The following is a 17,528-nucleotide window of genomic DNA, read 5'->3' as shown; positions in this document are numbered from 1 at the left end:
TATCGTTTTGGTTGAGCTTTTTTGAGTAAGCTTCATTACATATCAGAGCTGTAGTTAATTGCCCAGCGCCTGGTTTCACCAAAAAGGGGCCAAGGTGACAGGCATTCTCTGTGGGTAATAATGTGTACAGTGCTTAGTCATTGTGTATCCTATGACACATGCTTATTTAAAAAGCCACATTTTACATCTTGAATGTTAACCTTCAAATTTAAAACATATACTCAGAAATAATTTGTTGTTCAAAGAGGCGAAGCATTTCCTAATCTCCATCTTCGTCTCTGACATTTATGAAGATGCCACTCTGTCAAAGATCTGAGCCGAAAGCTGTTGATATCATCTGGCCTCTTTCCTTTGCCTGGAGCTGGTCTGTTACAAGACTTTGGCTTAAATACACATTGCCAAGAGGAAATGTTGTGCTGAAAATGTCTGTTTATGGTGTCCAAACAAACAATCAAGCCATCATTCCATTGCTAAATACAAATTCAAGGAAAAATAAAACCCCACTCAAAGCTAATGGTTCAAGCCGTCTTTGCAGCGCGGAAAAAACAGGGATAACCTGTTTTTCTTTCAACCTCTCGAAGAGCTGATTCATTTGCCCAAAGTCAAAAGCCAACAGCATCAACTGCTATAAAAGCGAAGCCAGTGCAGAAGTGAAAACATTGCAGTCCTTCTGAGGGCCACTTGAACCTGGCTCCAAAAAGTGAATGACCCCTTTGGAGGCCATTTTTTTAATTTCCAACTTTAGATATGCTTATAGCCTGTCGAAAAGACAGTGACTGTTTTAAAAGTTTGTAGTCCTCTTTGTGACAACTGTACGAGAAAGATGATATACACAACTTACCCATTAAAATGATATCAACGCTGAAAGTAATGTATTATAAGACTAAATCTGAGGCACTGAACTAGCCACTGTGATGTTTGTAGTTTGTTTGGGTGCCTTTTAACATACGTTTTCATGAAACTGTCCGATGATTGGTAAGACTATCTGTGAGGTTCATTTTAACTATTATGTACTGTCCTAGAAGTATGTGCTTCAGCTCTCGCACTAAACAGATATCTAAGTCTGTGTAAAAAAAACCCCCAGCTTATTCTACAACAGCTTGTTTAGTATCTGGCTAATTTGTCGCACCCATAGACTGTATAAAATATGGACGTAGTATCCGTGGCGTCACCCATCTGTTCCTGAGCGCTGTTTTGAGGCCAGTCGTCGGCGAAGCCATATCGCTGCTGTCAAGTGAGTGTGACGTAAAGAGGCTGGCTTTGAGCCTCCTAGCCAACAGTGACAGTGTTCCCCGCCTGCCAATCAAGTCAGCTGTGCCTCTCATTGGAAGACTCGTAATCTCAATATCTTCAAAATGCCACGTTAGTAAAAAATTCACCCCTGTACAGTGTGTGCCGATTGAGAAATGAGCTATCCAGACTACACTCGTCTTTTGTACCAGGCTGTAAACAGGTTTATTTCTGCTGTAAAAATCAACCTTTTTTGAATTGGTGTGTATGTGGTTTCCAGTACATCCAGAGCCAGCCTCAAGCGGATCCTCGATGAACTGCAGTTTTTAGCACTTCCCCATTGGACTCGTGGTTTTAGACCGGAGGTTGCCGCTTGGTCGCACCCATTGCACAGTAGTTCCACTAGCTGCTTTTGACCAAAACAGGCCCTCATATATTGGTCAAAAAAGTAACAACCTATGTAAACTGTTGAAAGAATTATCATCTTAGAATCAGAGTTGTCTCATATTCAGACTAATACAGTAGTTAGCAAGGTCTGTGAATCTGCCTTAAACATAGACTGTCTAACTGCTGGATTGCTGTGTTTTCGTTTCTTTGACAATAGTTTCATTGAGAAAGTTTGGGAGTTGAATACTTTTATTCTGAACAGGTTTGAGAATAAAAATTCTTACAGGCTTATATTTAGCTCTCTTATTCTTTCTGCTGTCATAATAACCAGAAATGCACTGCAGCCTGATTCATATTATTTTCAGCTATTGTATGTGAAGACAGTCAAATCTTTATAAAAAAAAAGCTCCCCTGATTGGCCCTTTTGTTACCACACTGTATGTGGTAGGAACATGAGGAGTATTATTGTTAAGTATTAATACACAATCAGCGCTGGGACTAGAGAGCCACAGTGTCTTCTATAATTTTACTTGATTGAATGATGACAGATACAATTATAACAATAATACCAGCATGTTCTCATGTTCCCTCCATCACTGATATTTTCTGGATACCATGTCATTATTTATTTCTGTGTAGTATTGTTTTTTCTCAGTGTTGAAGTCAGCTTTTATTTCCTCTTATTTTGTAGATCTTCATTGTGTTTCATATCTTGTTTCTCTCCTTTTTCTGACTTTAGTTAATTTGTATTATTTTAACCAGAGTATTAAGTTGTTATTTATTGTGTTGTAATGTCATTCTTTACCCTTGTGCTCTTGTTGTGTCCCTTGTTTTATTTTGTAGTATTTTCCCAAGTGTGTCATTTCTAGTTTTACTTCTTGAGTTTTCCCTCTTCTGTGATTGTGTGCCCGACCCTGAGTAGTTTCACTTGTGGCTCCTGTCACACCCGTGTTTGATTATCCTTTCTGTTTTTAATCTCTGTGTTGGTTTATCACATCATCTCTTGTGCTCCCCGATGCTTTCATTTGGACCTTTTTGGGATTTTGTTTGTGGCCTTTTGAAGTATGTTTTTGTTTGACCTTTTTGCTTTTGTTATTTTGTGCATAAACCTACTGATCTGCACGTGGGTCCATCCCTTCTTTTGTTTTTGCTTTCAAAATGTGACATACCAGTCAGTATTTTTAAATTACTCAAGGTAAGACATGTTTCCCCAGAATCCAAAAACATATAGAAACTGTATGATACATTATAAGAATATATTATTTCTGATGTCTATATAAGAGCAGTACAATGCAGCATTTGGTAATCTACAGCTACAAAGTGCAGTTCATGGCAACCAGTGCCGGAATAACTTTTGTCCAGCATTCAGCATGTGATCACTCCATCTCTTCTTCCTCAACAATATTATCTTCTCTTAATGTCTGCAATGTGTTCCATACTGACAAACCCAAGCTTTGACCTCCAATAATAGATGTTTACCTTCAGGACTTTCTACAAGAAAACCTAGCTTTCCTCAGGAGGTTGTCGTCCCTCAATCCACGTTACATAGTGCATGAAGAGGCATTATACAGGGGGTGGGAGTGGGAGTGGGAGAGGCACCATTCTCCCTTTCATAAGTTAGTGTACCGTAAAATGATTTTCAAGCTGTTACATGAAAATAAAATGGTTCCCAAATGTTGCTTTAAATGTTTGTGGATAATTTAATTCTGGTTTGGAGGACACTATAAGAAACAAAGACTGAGGTGGTCTCCTGACAGATGGACCACTTTAGTTGTTGATCTGTGATCAAATGTGGGATCTTCTCTGCCTCTGTCCCCAGAACGGACTGGATTTCCAGGCACCATTATGACTTTTGACAAATATCCAGTTAAAGGTGCAACATTAACCTTTGCCATTTGCTTCATCATGAAAACCGCATGGTTTTAAATTAGAAGAAACACTCTTCCAAATGAATCACACCATACAGAATGAACCCGCTGCTTGAACTTACTTGACAGGTCAGTGGAGTTTATTGTGAGGTGTCGGGTTTTGACACTGCAGTCAGCAAATGATTCATTCAGAGTTTGACCTTTGTGTGATAATTACCAGCTAGTTATTTGATGGCATTTAGGAAATCCTCTCAAACTTGAATAATTTCTATTCACCAGCTTTCTTTTCCCTCTCTCACCTTTTCCACCCCTCTCATCTTTAATACTCTGTGCACCAAGTATAATGGGAGGAGGCTGTGGAGGATATATTTGTGATTAATGGAAATTTTCTGGCCCCAGACAATACTTCCTTGTCAGAAGCAGACATTTCAAAGGCACTTTACAAAGATTCATGTAATTATTTGGCTTTTAGCTCTCTTTCTTGCTCACCATCCCCCGTAAATGCTTTTCAGGAGAAAGATACAAGAAGTCCTAAAATGCAGATGATACTATATGCCACTTTTCTGTAAAATACTAGACACATCGATGTTTTGGATGGTGTGTAAATGGGTTTCTGAGTGCTGTCAAGGACGTCAAACAAGATTCTAAGTCTTTGCAAGATAACGCTGATTCAAAACACAACACTTTCAGTTTAGTGGAGCTTCTGTATCTGCTGTTTTTATGAGAAAAGCGGGTGAAAATGGGCACACAGAAAATATCTGTCCAAAGATATAATCTGCATGAGTATATTTCTCTCAGGGATGGGTCAAGGTCTGCTTGGGAAATAAAGTGATTGGATATGTGAAGAAAGTTATGTTAAACTACAGGAATGACTTCATGCTCAAATATTTTCCATACCCACAGCTCTCAAATCAAACCATTCAAATTCACAGGACGCCAATACTGATGTTTTTCAAATCCATCTCACTTCTCATTTAGATGCACATGTTATATTTTTGCTGCTTTGTAATTGAAACAGGCATTGGTGCCATTGCTACTATTGTCAAATTAGCATTTATAAATTCTAGTATTGTGACCACTCTGTGATTAAACAAATTGAAAAGGAAAATTTGAACTAACTAGTTTTGACTCACACTGCAAGTCTTTATCTCAGTTCCACTTTTGAATTTCCAGTAAATTATGTTGAGTTTTGCAAAGTGTGGCAATACATACAGTCATGGACAAAAGTATCGGCACCCCTGGAATTTTTCCCGAAAATACACAATTTTTCCAAGAAATTGTTGCAATTACAAATGGTTTTTGTATACACATGTTTATTGCATTTATGTGCATTGGAACAACACAAAAAAACTGAAGAAAAAAGCCAAATTTGACATAATTTTAAACAAAACTCAACAAATGACCGGACAAAATTATTGGCACCCTCACCTTAATATTTGGTTGCACACCCTTTGGAAGAAATAACTGAAACCAATTGCTTCCTATAACCATCAACAAACTTCTTACACCTCTCAATTGGAATTTTGGACCACTCTTCTTTCGCAAACTGCTCCAGGTCTCTCAGATTTGAAGAGTGCCTTCTTGCAACAGCAATTTAGAGATCTCTCCACAGGTGTTCAGTGGGATTCAGATCTAGACTCATTGCTGGCCACTTCAGAACTCTCCAACCATTTCTTGGTGCTTTTTGAGGTGTGTTTTTTGGGTCATCGTCCTGCTGGAACACCCATGACCTCTGATGCAGACCCAGCTTTCTGACACTAGGCCCTAAATTGCGGCCTAAAATCTTTTGATAGTCTCCAGATTTCATGATTCCTTGAATACGGTCAAGGCACCCGGTGCCAGAAGCAGCAAAACAACCCCAAAACATTTTTGAACCCCCACTATGTTTGACTGTAGGTACTGTGTTCTTTTCTTTGTAGGGCTCACTCCGTTTCGGTAAACAGTAGAATGATGTGCTTTTCCAAAAAGCTCTACCTTAAACTATGGGTAAATAATTTTAATTCAAGCATGTGATGCTCATTTAAACTCACCTGTGGCAGGTAACAGGTGCTGGCAATATAGAAATCACACCTGACGCCAATTAGAATGTATAAAAGTCCACTCAACCTTTGTGTTGTGTGCCTGTGTGTGTCATACCAAGCATGGAGAAGAGAAAGAAGAGCCGAGAATTGTCTGAGGACTTGAGAAGTAAAATTGTGGAAAAATATGAACAATCAAGGTTACAAGAGCATCTCCAGAAATCTTGGAATTCCTTTGTCCACTGTGCATAATATAATCAAGAAGTTTATAACCCATGGAACTGTGGCGAATCTCCCTGGACTTGGACGGAAGAGAAAAACTGACAAAAGAATGCAACGCAGGATAGTTCGAATGGTGGATAAAGATCCTCAGTCAACTTCCACACAAATTCAGGCTGTCCTGCAGACTCAGGGTGCAGAAGTGTCAGCTCGGACCATACATCGTCATCTGGATGAGATGAAGCGCTATGTCAGCATTGGGGTTCTCCTCAGTCTCCTGCCAAAGAGACATAAAAAAGCCAGACTAGAGTTTGCAAAATTGTACGTGAGTAAGCCTCAGTCCTTCTGGGAGAACATTTTGTGGAAAGATGAGACTAATGTAGAGTTTAAATGAGCATCACATGCTTGAAATAAAATGATTTACCCACAATTTAAGGTAGAGCTTTTTGGAAAAGCATATCATTCTACTGTTTACAGAAAACGGAATGAGTCTTACAAAGAAAAGAACACAGTACCTACAGTCAAACATGGTGGGGGTTCAAAAATTTTTTGGGGTTGTTTTGCTGCTTCTGGCACCGGGTGCCTTGACCGTGTTCAAGGAATCATGAAATCTGGAGACTATCAAAAGATTTTAGGCCGCAATGTAGGGCCTAGTGTCAGAAAGCTGGGTCTGCATCAGAGGTCATGGGTGTTCCAGCAGGACGATGACCCAGAACACACCTCAAAAAGCACCAAGAAATGGTTGGAGAGTTCTGAAGTGGCCAGCAATGAGTCTAGATCTGAATCCCACTGAGCACCTGTGGAGAAATCTCTAAATTGCTGTTGCAAGAAGGCACCCTTCAAATCTGAGAGACCTGGAGCAGTTTGCAAAAGAAGAGTGGTCCAAAATTCCAGTTGAGAGGTGTAAGAAGTTTGTTGATGGTTATAGGAAGCAATTGGTTTCAGTTATTTCTTCCAAAGGGTGTGCAACCAAATATTAAGTTGAGGGTGCCAACAATTTTGTCCGGCTCATTTGTTGAGTTTTGTTTAAAATTATGTCAAATTTGGCTTTTTTCTTCATTTTTTTGTGTTGTTCCAATGTACATAAATGCAATAAACATGTGTATACAAAAACCATTTGTAATTGCAACAATTTATTGGAAAAATTGTGTATTTTCGGGAAAAATTCCAGGGGTGCCGATACTTTTGTCCATGACTGTATTATACTGTGAGGTCCTTGCCCTCATTCATTTATAGGTCTGATCAGGACAGATGGCCAACCATCTAAAGCAGATTAATGGTTAAGATTTCTGCATCTCCAAAAAAGAGGGGAATAAAAAAGTGTACATAATACCATGGAAAGTTAAATCAAGTTAAAAAAAACTGTCAACATTAGTCAGTGAAACACTTCAATGCCTTGTTGAGCAGGTGAGTGGTTGTGAAGAAATATACACAAAACATTTGCAATACGAGACAATTTCTCTCTCTTTCTTCTTTGGTGACATCTCTCTTTTTATAAACAAAAATATTATTGTTTACAATCAGATGTTTATGATCCTCTTAGTCTTTACAAGTCCCTGTAAATATGAATCACTTCACTATCAAATCAACTGCTTTTAAGACAACAAAAAGGTTTCTATGTTTGATAAATATATTTTAAACAAACATTTTACAGCTGTGAGATACTATTACTAATAATCGTGTCTAAAACTATCTGTGTATGTAACAGCATTAAACAGAGTCGGGCCATGATAAACGATGCAGACCGCATTACCCATGGTCATTAAAGGATCATCAGTGCAGTCTCGCTGTTGGAGGGTTTAACAATCCACTCCCACTCCACACTCAGACGGTACTCACTGTGGCGGACCCTCCATGCGAGCATGCAGAGGATGAAGGGGGTGGTGTGAGAGAGGTAAATGGACTACAACCGGTTAGGATTCTGAGCTGTATTTATGACCACCCAGTATACTTGCCAACAGTTATGACATTCTGTTGGTGTTTGTTAGTTTATACAGTAGATTGCAATCTTATACAAATAAACAATCCCTCTTATTCTCGCCCTTGTGTTGCAAGCAAGGTCCACATTAATGCTCCCCATAGAAAAACACACATATACATAAAGAGAGGGAGAAAGAGAAGGAGAAAGGTGTCATGTGTCCTCCCCATGTGCTGCATCTCATGTTCCATATGGACCCTTTTATGACTGTTTTATTTTTTTATCAGGGAAAAATAAAGAGAGTTGGGTAGCAAGATATTTGTCCCCCGTTGGGGGAAATTCTTTCGTTACAGCAGCTTACAACAGGGGACAGGGGAATACAACAATGTACTAACATAGTTAAAAAATATAATGACAATAATAATAGCAATGACAAGGGTAAAATAAAATAAAATAAAATAAAATAAAATAAAGTAAAAATAAAATAAAATATGGCAACTATTACAGATATATACACACTATGTACACTTCTATCTGATAATAGATAAGGTAAGTTATTGCACCATAAAAATTGGACCAGGTTATTTAAACAAACATACAGAAAAAACAACCAGGATACAAGCACGTTGGGCATCAAATTACCTCAGTAATGTGAAAAATGTTTAAAAATCAAGGTGGTGACATAAAAAGATTGTGTTTCTTTAATACTATCAGTAGTCGACCCTCAAAGTGGGCCGTGGCACTCTTATGTTAGGTTGAAGTTCCTGTGAAGGGAAAAGGAGAAGTGGAGGATCAGGATGTGTTCCAGGTACTTGGTTTCTCATAGGAGCTCAGTCCCACATGGCAGTTTGGCTCAGGTAATTTCAGGTGTGTTTCACATGTGAAGATTTGGCTCGAGTCTGCAGTCTCACCCTCTCCCTGGCAGCAAGATGATAATAATATCTTCAGGCAACCCTAACACATGGTGCTGAGACGCGTTGGCAGCGTCAGCTAGAGTTTGTTGGAGCTTTTGCGCCATCATAAATGCAGGTGTAGAGCCACTTAGCTGGTGCTAGTTTGTCTGGTAGGTTTTTCTTCTTCATAATTTGGCAAGCAGTCAGCCTCTAAACACATCCATTGCAGCAGCTTATTACATGATCACGGAGTATCTAAAGTAGAGATCTGAACCTACGCATGAGCAATATCAGGGCTTGGGCCTGGACAGGTCTACTATAGTGTGAGCATACAAGAAAAGAGTCAAGAGCAACACATTTTTTTTCTTTTTGCAGTATGAAAAAAATGTGTCCTGGGTCAATATGGAGGACTTCCTTGTCTCCTTAACCAGAGTGATGATGTTATTCTTGTCAGATTCAAACTCTAAACTGTTCCACTGACAACCCTCTGGGGGTGATGGACAACTTTTCTGGGCTCCCAGTGTAGCCAATGATGTTGTGAGTGATGACAGACATCTTACAAAGACTTACTTTCCCATGCGTTGCCATTGTTTACTGCCTGACAAGCCACGTGAGAAGCACTCCTTCTATCTGCTAGCAGATTCTCAGCTGCACTCACAGACAGATTTGTGTTTTTAGAGGTTAGATAAAGCTACATTGTTATCAGATGATTGCTGATTTGATTCTGGGATTATTATTTATGGCCAAAGCATTTTGTGTCTTGCTTTGTTTTTGCATTTTTTTTCTGAGTACGGCCAAAGCAAACTGATACTGACTGGGCAATTCTACTGTGACCACACTTTACAGATTATGCATTGTTATGCATAATCTAATGGAGATTTTGTCAGATTTAATACTGTGTCCTGTATTCATTTTGTGAGGGATGGTGTATTTTCTATCAGGCTCTTAAGTAGTCAAGGGACTAGGAAAAACCACACATAGACACAGAGATTTAACCTAAGACAAGTTCCTCACAGTTTACAGAAGCATGATTAAAAAAAGGATAAATGTAAGTCTGATCAACTTGTCAAGAGGGACTCCAGTCTGCGATGCACTTCATACACTTACTAATGAACTACAGTAGAGCCTTTAAGGATCAATGAAAGCTTTATATAATGTCCTCATGTCTGTCCATATTGTATGACACAAATGGTGAGTTTATTTGCATACAGAGCTGAAGTGAGATCTAATCACAAGATACATGTGGAGACATATTTTAATCATAAATGTAAAGTTAAACTTCCAGTTGTTCACTTGTGTTCCTATCATCAGTGCCTGGAAGATTTGTACCTACCTGATGTAAGATGACTGTAAATCATTTTGATCCTAAGCTGATATTTATTTTAAAAGGTGATGAAACGAAGATGAAAAGTTGTAGTTTGATCATTTGCTTCAGGGACTATACTCATAATCATGGGTCAGAATTCTCAACAGTGTTTTTTCCAAGGCCACATGAAGAATATACACAACACATAATACTGCAAACCAATATAATGAGTGTTTTGCAATAAATGCAGAGTTTATCGTTTATAAATGTCAGGAAGTGTCACATCTCTGACAGTCTCAATATAAGCTTCTGACATTTATGCAAGGTTGCTGTGCTGTACTGTAAGACAGGAACATTACAGAATGGAGTAGTCTATTGTTATATTGAAAATGATCCTCAATCGAGTCATTATTTAAAATACCCAGATATGGAGGAAAGTCAAGTAAACAGTAATCTATTTTTTCACTGTACTTGCTGTAAATATAAGTCTGATTTGAATTTACTGTAAATTGAGACATTGAACCAAATTCAGTAGTTTTCAATCTGAATAGTATTTGAGTTACAGATCTGCTCCAATAGAGAAGACTTGAATAGGGTGAAGGCAAAGTTTCACTAAATTATAAATGCTTGCCATACTCTCTGGGTAATTATAAGAATACGAAGTCCTGAGAAATTACTATAATTAACTTCATTCGCCTGAACTGACAACATGATAATCGCCACCTCGAGTTTGTTGGCTTTATAGTATTGTATTATGACTTTCACATATAAAAAGATTTGTGCACAGTATGTTGATGTATTTCATTCAGTTTGGTCTTAAATGTGGTGTAAAGTGGAGTTCTATATCAAATAAACATAACGTACTCAGTCTCCAAGAAAAAGGGTAAGCACTCAGTGAAGATACCCAGCCCATTAAGCCCTCATCCCAACATTAATGCTCTACCAATAAGTTACACAAATTGCCATATGACCCCTTTTGTCCCCCAACACCCAAGCATGAAGACAGATGGGGAAAGGTGGACAGCACATCACCTGGGTTATCATGTGGGCACCTCCCTTCCCTGGTGTTTCATCAAGTTAGACCCACAACACCTCGAGGAGGCTTGGCATTGAGCCCGAGCTACACCAGCACAAGTTTTTCAAGCAAGATGCATTCAAGCTCATTGCATCTTGGTGGCCTTCAACTTGGTTGATGTTCTGTCATGGATGTGTTAATGGAGTGGGCTATGTTTAGATGAGAGATACAGAACCTTGTAGTGCTTCTGGGCATGACATTCGAGAAGAGAGAACATTAAAGTGTCTTCAGCTAACGCAGGCGGTTTCCCTGCAAAAGGTCAGAAGCAAGTGGAGGGCTGAGCTCGAGAAAAGGTCAAAGCCTCTTTGAAATTGTTCATAACAAAAATAGTAAGTATCACTAACAAGTGAACCAGATCACATCACTAAACACATGGTGGCTCAACTTAAACCATTAGTTTTCTGGAAAAAAAATCAGTTGGGGTTATCTGTTTAGAGATCCAGTGTGCAATGGATTGAGATTTTAAATGGTGTGTCGGTCTGAGTCTGTTGGCCTGGATTGTGTTGTAGAATGTCACAGCACTTGTGGCACAGACAACATAGATGTTAATGTGACATTTAAACCAGAACGCACAGTAGGATGCCCTGGCCTTCAGCTGGACAATATGTCCAATGGTGATATGTAGAGATGTACAGTAAGTGTCTGCTGCCTCATGAACCCACTTGGACGGTTATCACATACCTACAAAGACTTGTATTCAGTATAAGATCAAGAATTTGCTCTACTTTACCAAACAAGGACACTTTTTGAATCCTTAAGTAAATTCTAAGTTGCAATTTTCCTATAATGGTAAAAAGTAGAACAGAGAATGGAAGAAGCACATCAGAAAGGTTTTACAATGTACTTTTGCTTGTTCCAAGGATATTGTAAGAGATGTTTGGAGCATAAACTATTCCACTTTTACATAAAATAGCTACAAATTGGTACATTGAAAACATTATTGCCACTTGCTGCATAAACCAAACCTAACTGCACATGCACCTTTTTGGTTCTTCAGTCAGTAATATTTGATCATAATATTTAGTGTGCGTTTTCGTCCCTTCCAGTGTTATTTTATGCTGGTGTAAGTGCAGTGAGAGGGCTCATAATGATGTCTTCTATCAGGTCTGGGACTTAAGCACCACATCTGTTTCTCTAATATGCCTCTCATACTGTGAGAGTGTCTCTTTGCTTGGCTCGTGAAAAAGGTGTCATCTAAGGACACAAAGCTTATAGGTCCCTGTCATGACTGGTTTCATGAATTGCAATACTCTCATAATGGACTCTATTTTTGTAATGTCCAGATTTTTGACGTCATTGTCCGAACACCTCCTTTCAAAGTCTCCTTTAGCCAGCCTTCAGCAGCACAACACTAAATTTTGTCTCCTGTAGGCTAGTGGCAAACTTTGGCTGAGACACTCTGTTCCTCAGACAGGAACATAATAGTTTCTGACAGGGTGTGTGATTTCCTCAAAGACATTTAGATATGGCCCAGGTCTCTTAAGAGCTAAAGACAGGATTCAATAAGTAATGCCTCAGCAGGCCGCAGCACCTGGCGATCCCTGTCACCCTCTAGCTGACTGTAATCACTTGTGATGGCCCCCGTACGATAGCTGGCCTCCCGACAGCACATGTTTCACTCAGGCTTTTAGACGGGCATCAGAATGCATTACCTCTGCAGCAGTAGATGGGGGCCTGGATGCGTGAAGCCTGGGTGGGAATAAAGACATTAACTCTGTAAGCAGACCAGGAATGCTGAGCTGTGCTGTGTGGCATCGGAGCCTATTATACATATAAACCAAGGAGTGTAAACACCATTAAGTCAAGGATATGACAGTCATTACTATACATAAATTTGAGCCTTCAGTTCTGAAATATATGTAGGCTATACTTGCAACAGATGCTGAAGAACTACAACTTAGTGACACATCTCAATAAGTTTTCATCCTCCTCCACTGTCTGTATCCTCTGACTAATTACCTTTCTCCTTCAAATTAAGTGGAAACTACATGGTAGATATTCTCACGTTCTGTGCATTTAGCGCTATTGCATGGTAAATATGGCTTTAATGGTTGGCAGCAGGGGGCTCCTCTGTTTAATGAGCAGATTCTCCTTCTCCACCACCATCAAATGAGATACTAATTTGATTTTCCCTCTTGACCTCTATTCCTCTTGGAAACAGCAAAGCACCAGGGAGTTTGTCTCAAAAGCATGTGCAGGAGGAGAGAAAATATAGGAGAAGAGGTATATGGAAAGAGAATGGGTAGATATGTGGTTAGGTGTGCTATATTCTTGCTTGCCAACAAATGCTGTATATAATGCCCAAATGTGTGATGCCGTAAACACAAGAAAACAAAAAGTATCACACTTATATTTTAATACCTTGGGAAAAATATCAGATATAAGTTGAGGTGAGTCTCTATCTTTGGACTAATTATCACCTGCATAATATTGGTGCAAGTAATGTGTTATGGAGGTTAAGAACCAGAAGATTAAATGCCAATGTAGGCTTCACTGTAATTTTTGTGTACAATACATTATAAGGTAGATAACTTTCTGAACTTTACACTGGATGTCAAGCATCTATTCAGAGTCTCGGAATAGTACATCACATAATCTTCCCTCAAATGGTAATTCATCCATGTGGTTTTAAAGAATTGAAGATGAAATGTTACGTGACCGGTGAGGTTCAAAACTTCAAACGTCATTGGTGCTTTAGAAAATGTTTCTCTCGGCTTGACGGGTTTAGAAAGTTTGAAACGTAAGCTGTGATTGGAACTTGTGAGATAAGAAAACGATGTTGACTCAGTAAGCGATCATTCCTTAATGATAACCTAACAGTACTAGCTCATTTAATGGATTATGGGGCAACTAATCCCATTCACACACTGCTGGCACAACCACTGGTGGCAGTTTGGGATTAAGCATCTTGCTCAAGGACACCTCAGCATGTTAGCAGCAGGTTGTGAGATCGAACCCCCAATTTTCTGACTGAAAGATGACTCAACCTTCCACTAAGCCACCCACAGCCACCTCCTATGTAGTTAATTGACATGAGCCAAACTAAGTACTCATACAACTGAACATCTGAAGTAAAGTAGGCTACACTGATAGTGTTGTTGTATTTCTCCATCGTTGGACTAAAACAGTGAGTAGAAAGGTGTAGTGTTGTTTCAGAACATTATTAACAGGGCTGCCAGAAGTTTTACAAGCCACCAGATGCCACTCTGTTGGCCAACTTTAAAGCTTCAAAGCACTGAGTTGTTTTTTGGCACAAACTGAAAAACAATCCAAAACTTAATCTGCCCATCACTAATGGACATCAGAGTGGTGCCCGACTTTTTACCTTGCTCTCTGCAAAAAAGAAAAAATGCATATTTCTCAGAATACTAAATTTCTGCTTTAAGCACAGCACGTGTTTCTTATCACATCCTGGAATGAAAGGCAAACAAGATAAGTCAAAACTCAATTCAGAAGTCAGCCAAAGGAAAGGCATTTTTTTTGTTAAAGGTGGTGGGTGAGGGTTAAAATGTGTGTCTGCGTCTGACATTGCAGGAACTCCTTTTTGATACCGGTCCCTCTGATTTGTTCCCTCAGATGTGGCAGTTGACGAGACCACTACAGAGGCAACCAGCAGACGATGGAACAGCTACGGAAGAACAAACATAGAGGATATCTGGACCAACAGTAACAACCTCATGTGCTGATACCACCACAAATACAGACATCATGAACTCTTTCAAACTGTTGTGAGTCGTGAGAAAGACTTCTGCTTTTAAAACACGAGACACAAATCCTTAAATGTTTTTCTTAACAAGAAAAGTCCAGTGAGGAAGGCCAAATCTGGTGGCATTTTATTACTCTCTGCAGATATGTTATCAGCATGTCAACTAGCCTCAAGCTTTTTACATATTGAACTCCTCTCTTTGTCTCTGAGCAGAATGGAAATCAGTTTTAGTATAATAACTTTTACATAACCCTTGTTTGTCCAGAAAAGGTCAGCTAAAAGTGAAGTCTATTTTAAGTGTTTCTGTTTCTGCATCCCCAGCTCCCCTCACATGTTCCTGGTAGTGGTGCAGAGCATTCGCATTCTCCTTCTGTTGCCTCTGAGAAGCTCTCCTGGAGCTTTAGGGGAGCTAAGTGCCCCACTCAAGGGCAGCTCAGAATAGTTGTTAAGGAAATGACAGCTCATAACTCATTCAACTTCATCACTCAGATTTTATTGACTAGTTTGAGCATTTAAAGCAGATTCTTGAGCTGGTCACGAGCCATTTCTCTGACATTATGAAGCAATAAAACACAGTGACATTATCTCCCCTGCAGTAGGTGGGAAAAGCTGGGTGGTAAGACAAAAAGAAGAGAGCAGATCTCTGTATTCAGTAACTTAAAATTGCATTTTTTCACCCATGATGTGTGTTATTTAGAATTTTACAGCATGAGAATTTTATGCATAAATGTTTTTTGTGCTGGAGAGATGGACAGATTCCATATAGCATATATGAATACTTATTTTACTCTGTGCTTTGGTGAAACCATTGCAGCGCTTTAAATTTAAAGCTGTTCATTTTTCAGAAAGTGGCTTAGATAAAAGTTAGTCCCTTTTTATTTGGTAACAGGGGTTGTAAGAGTCTTTTAGAGGTTCTACAATGTTACAATGTTACAATGTCATTTAGCAGACGCTTTTATCCAAAGCGACGTACATACGAGAACAAGAACAACACAAGCAAAGATCTAGACAAGAGGAAACAAGATCAGTACGAGTAACAAAGTGCTTCAAGTCAATTTGGGTGCAGGTACTGCCAAGCAGTGTAAAGGCAATGCACAAAAGTAAGAAAGGATATTTTTTTTTTTTTCAAAATAAGGAACATCTACAATGAAGCAACCAAACAATTTAAGACCTTCCATTATCATCATCAACAATTAACATCACCACAATAATGACCAAAGTACCAAGTGCTGGGTCACTCAAGAGCTGAACACAGATTCCCAGAGTAGAGCAGGACAGTGTGAGTCAATTGTAGCTGGAAGACATGATCTGCCACTAGGGACAACAGTGGAGAACAGTCTAGCTAAGTGCATAGTGCTTCTTAAAGAGCTGGGTCTTTAGCTGTCTTTTGAAAGTAGAGAGGGACTCTGCAGATCAAATGGAGTTGGCCAATTCATTCCACCATTTAGGTTCTCTGATGTATAGTACATTTTGTAAAATAACAGGTAGTAACCTGAGGTCTGACAGCAGTGAGGACATTCAGCTCAGCAGGACTATGAGACAAAATGCTTTCATGACACCTGCTGGTGTAGCGTTCTGCTTTCCAGACTCCAATCCTTTCCTCCCCCATCATCCATCTATCAACCCAGCGGTAGATGTGCAGAGCATAGCCACTCTCCATTTGTCAGTGCCCATTACAAGTTGTTACATTCTCATTACATGCCTGCTGACCCTATTGAAGACTGAAATAAACTCTGGGCATGTTGAAAGAAAATGTCACAAAGGATAAAACACGCCCTACACCTGAGCCAGAATTGAAGGTAAAGAAACGAGAAGAGTTCCTCAATACTTATCAGTTTAATGCCTCACACCTAGTGTTGTGTTGGTATGCTACATGTCATGTTTTTATCCACTGATTGTACTCCTTGGGCAAAAAGAGCTGTCAAAACCAACATGCTATGAAGTTATGAAGAAAAAAAAAGAAAAAAAAAAAGTGAGGAGTAGAACAAAGGAGGAAGGCACTAAGCAATCAGGAGAGAGGGTCAAAACAAAGCAAACCACAGGAAAGATTAAAAAGTGATTAGTCTCCTGTTTCCTAACAAGGGTTTGGTCCAAAAACCCATTATGTTTTTGAGGCTGGCTCTGTAATCATTAAATGTGCAGAAAGAGGCAGAGGTTGGGAGAAGAGCAGCTTTTGAAACCACCATTAAGAAAATGTGCCATGTTATTCAGCACATGATAAACAGTTGGATATTGGAGTTTTCTGGATTTATTTGGAGTTCATGACATAACCAATGAGTAAATCCACATAAATCGTATATATATAACACAGACGCCCCAAACAGACATGCAGCCATCCTCTGTTTTCCTGTAAGAGAGTTCATCTCAGCTGTTTTTTAAATTTCTCAAGATCAAGTCAGATGATTATAATTTGTACATACCTTGAGAGGCAAAAACATAAAACAAACAGAAATAATCTTAATTTACCTTACTGTTGACACTGTTGCAGAAGAGGCTTACATTTGATCCAAGAATCATTAAATTAAAGTAAAATCAAACAGACATAATTGTGTTCTTTTAGGGGCTTGTGAAGAATGTGATCATGGCATGAGTATTTAATTGGCATCACAAAGAGTAAACAGTCCCTAAACCTAGCTCTCTCCCTAAAGTCACCACTTCATAATTATAATCGTTTGAGAAAAGGTAATCATCACAGCAAAGAGTTTGTTCAAGGCTGATGGAAATCATAATGTAATGTATCGCTCTACTCTCTTATAAACACTCCACCATGAAAAGTAAAGTGTACAGAGAGCTATCTCAATTGATAATTTGGAAATGATACAACACACATGAAGGTTTAGATGATATACCCTTTCTTTTCCTTTCATCTCACAGTGTCAACAATAAGCACTTCCATAATGTTTATACT

The 17,528-nt window shown here is 39.1% G+C and overlaps 1 protein-coding gene across 1 annotated transcript in view; it reads left to right on the top strand.

Moving 5' to 3' along the window:
• The window catches only part of spon1a (spondin 1a), a 149,353-nt gene that overhangs the window by 39,388 nt on the left and 92,437 nt on the right, over nucleotides 1–17,528 (top strand). Inside the window, exon 2 of the mRNA XM_034680712.1 lies at nucleotides 14,491–14,642. The gene's annotated coding sequence lies outside the window, so the exon portion shown is untranslated. The remainder of the gene's footprint in view (nucleotides 1–14,490; nucleotides 14,643–17,528) is intronic.

This window comes from Notolabrus celidotus, chromosome 3, assembly GCF_009762535.1.
Source record: "Notolabrus celidotus isolate fNotCel1 chromosome 3, fNotCel1.pri, whole genome shotgun sequence".
Lineage (NCBI taxonomy): Eukaryota > Metazoa > Chordata > Actinopteri > Labriformes > Labridae > Notolabrus > Notolabrus celidotus.
This window is presented reverse-complemented; position numbering and strand designations above follow the sequence as displayed.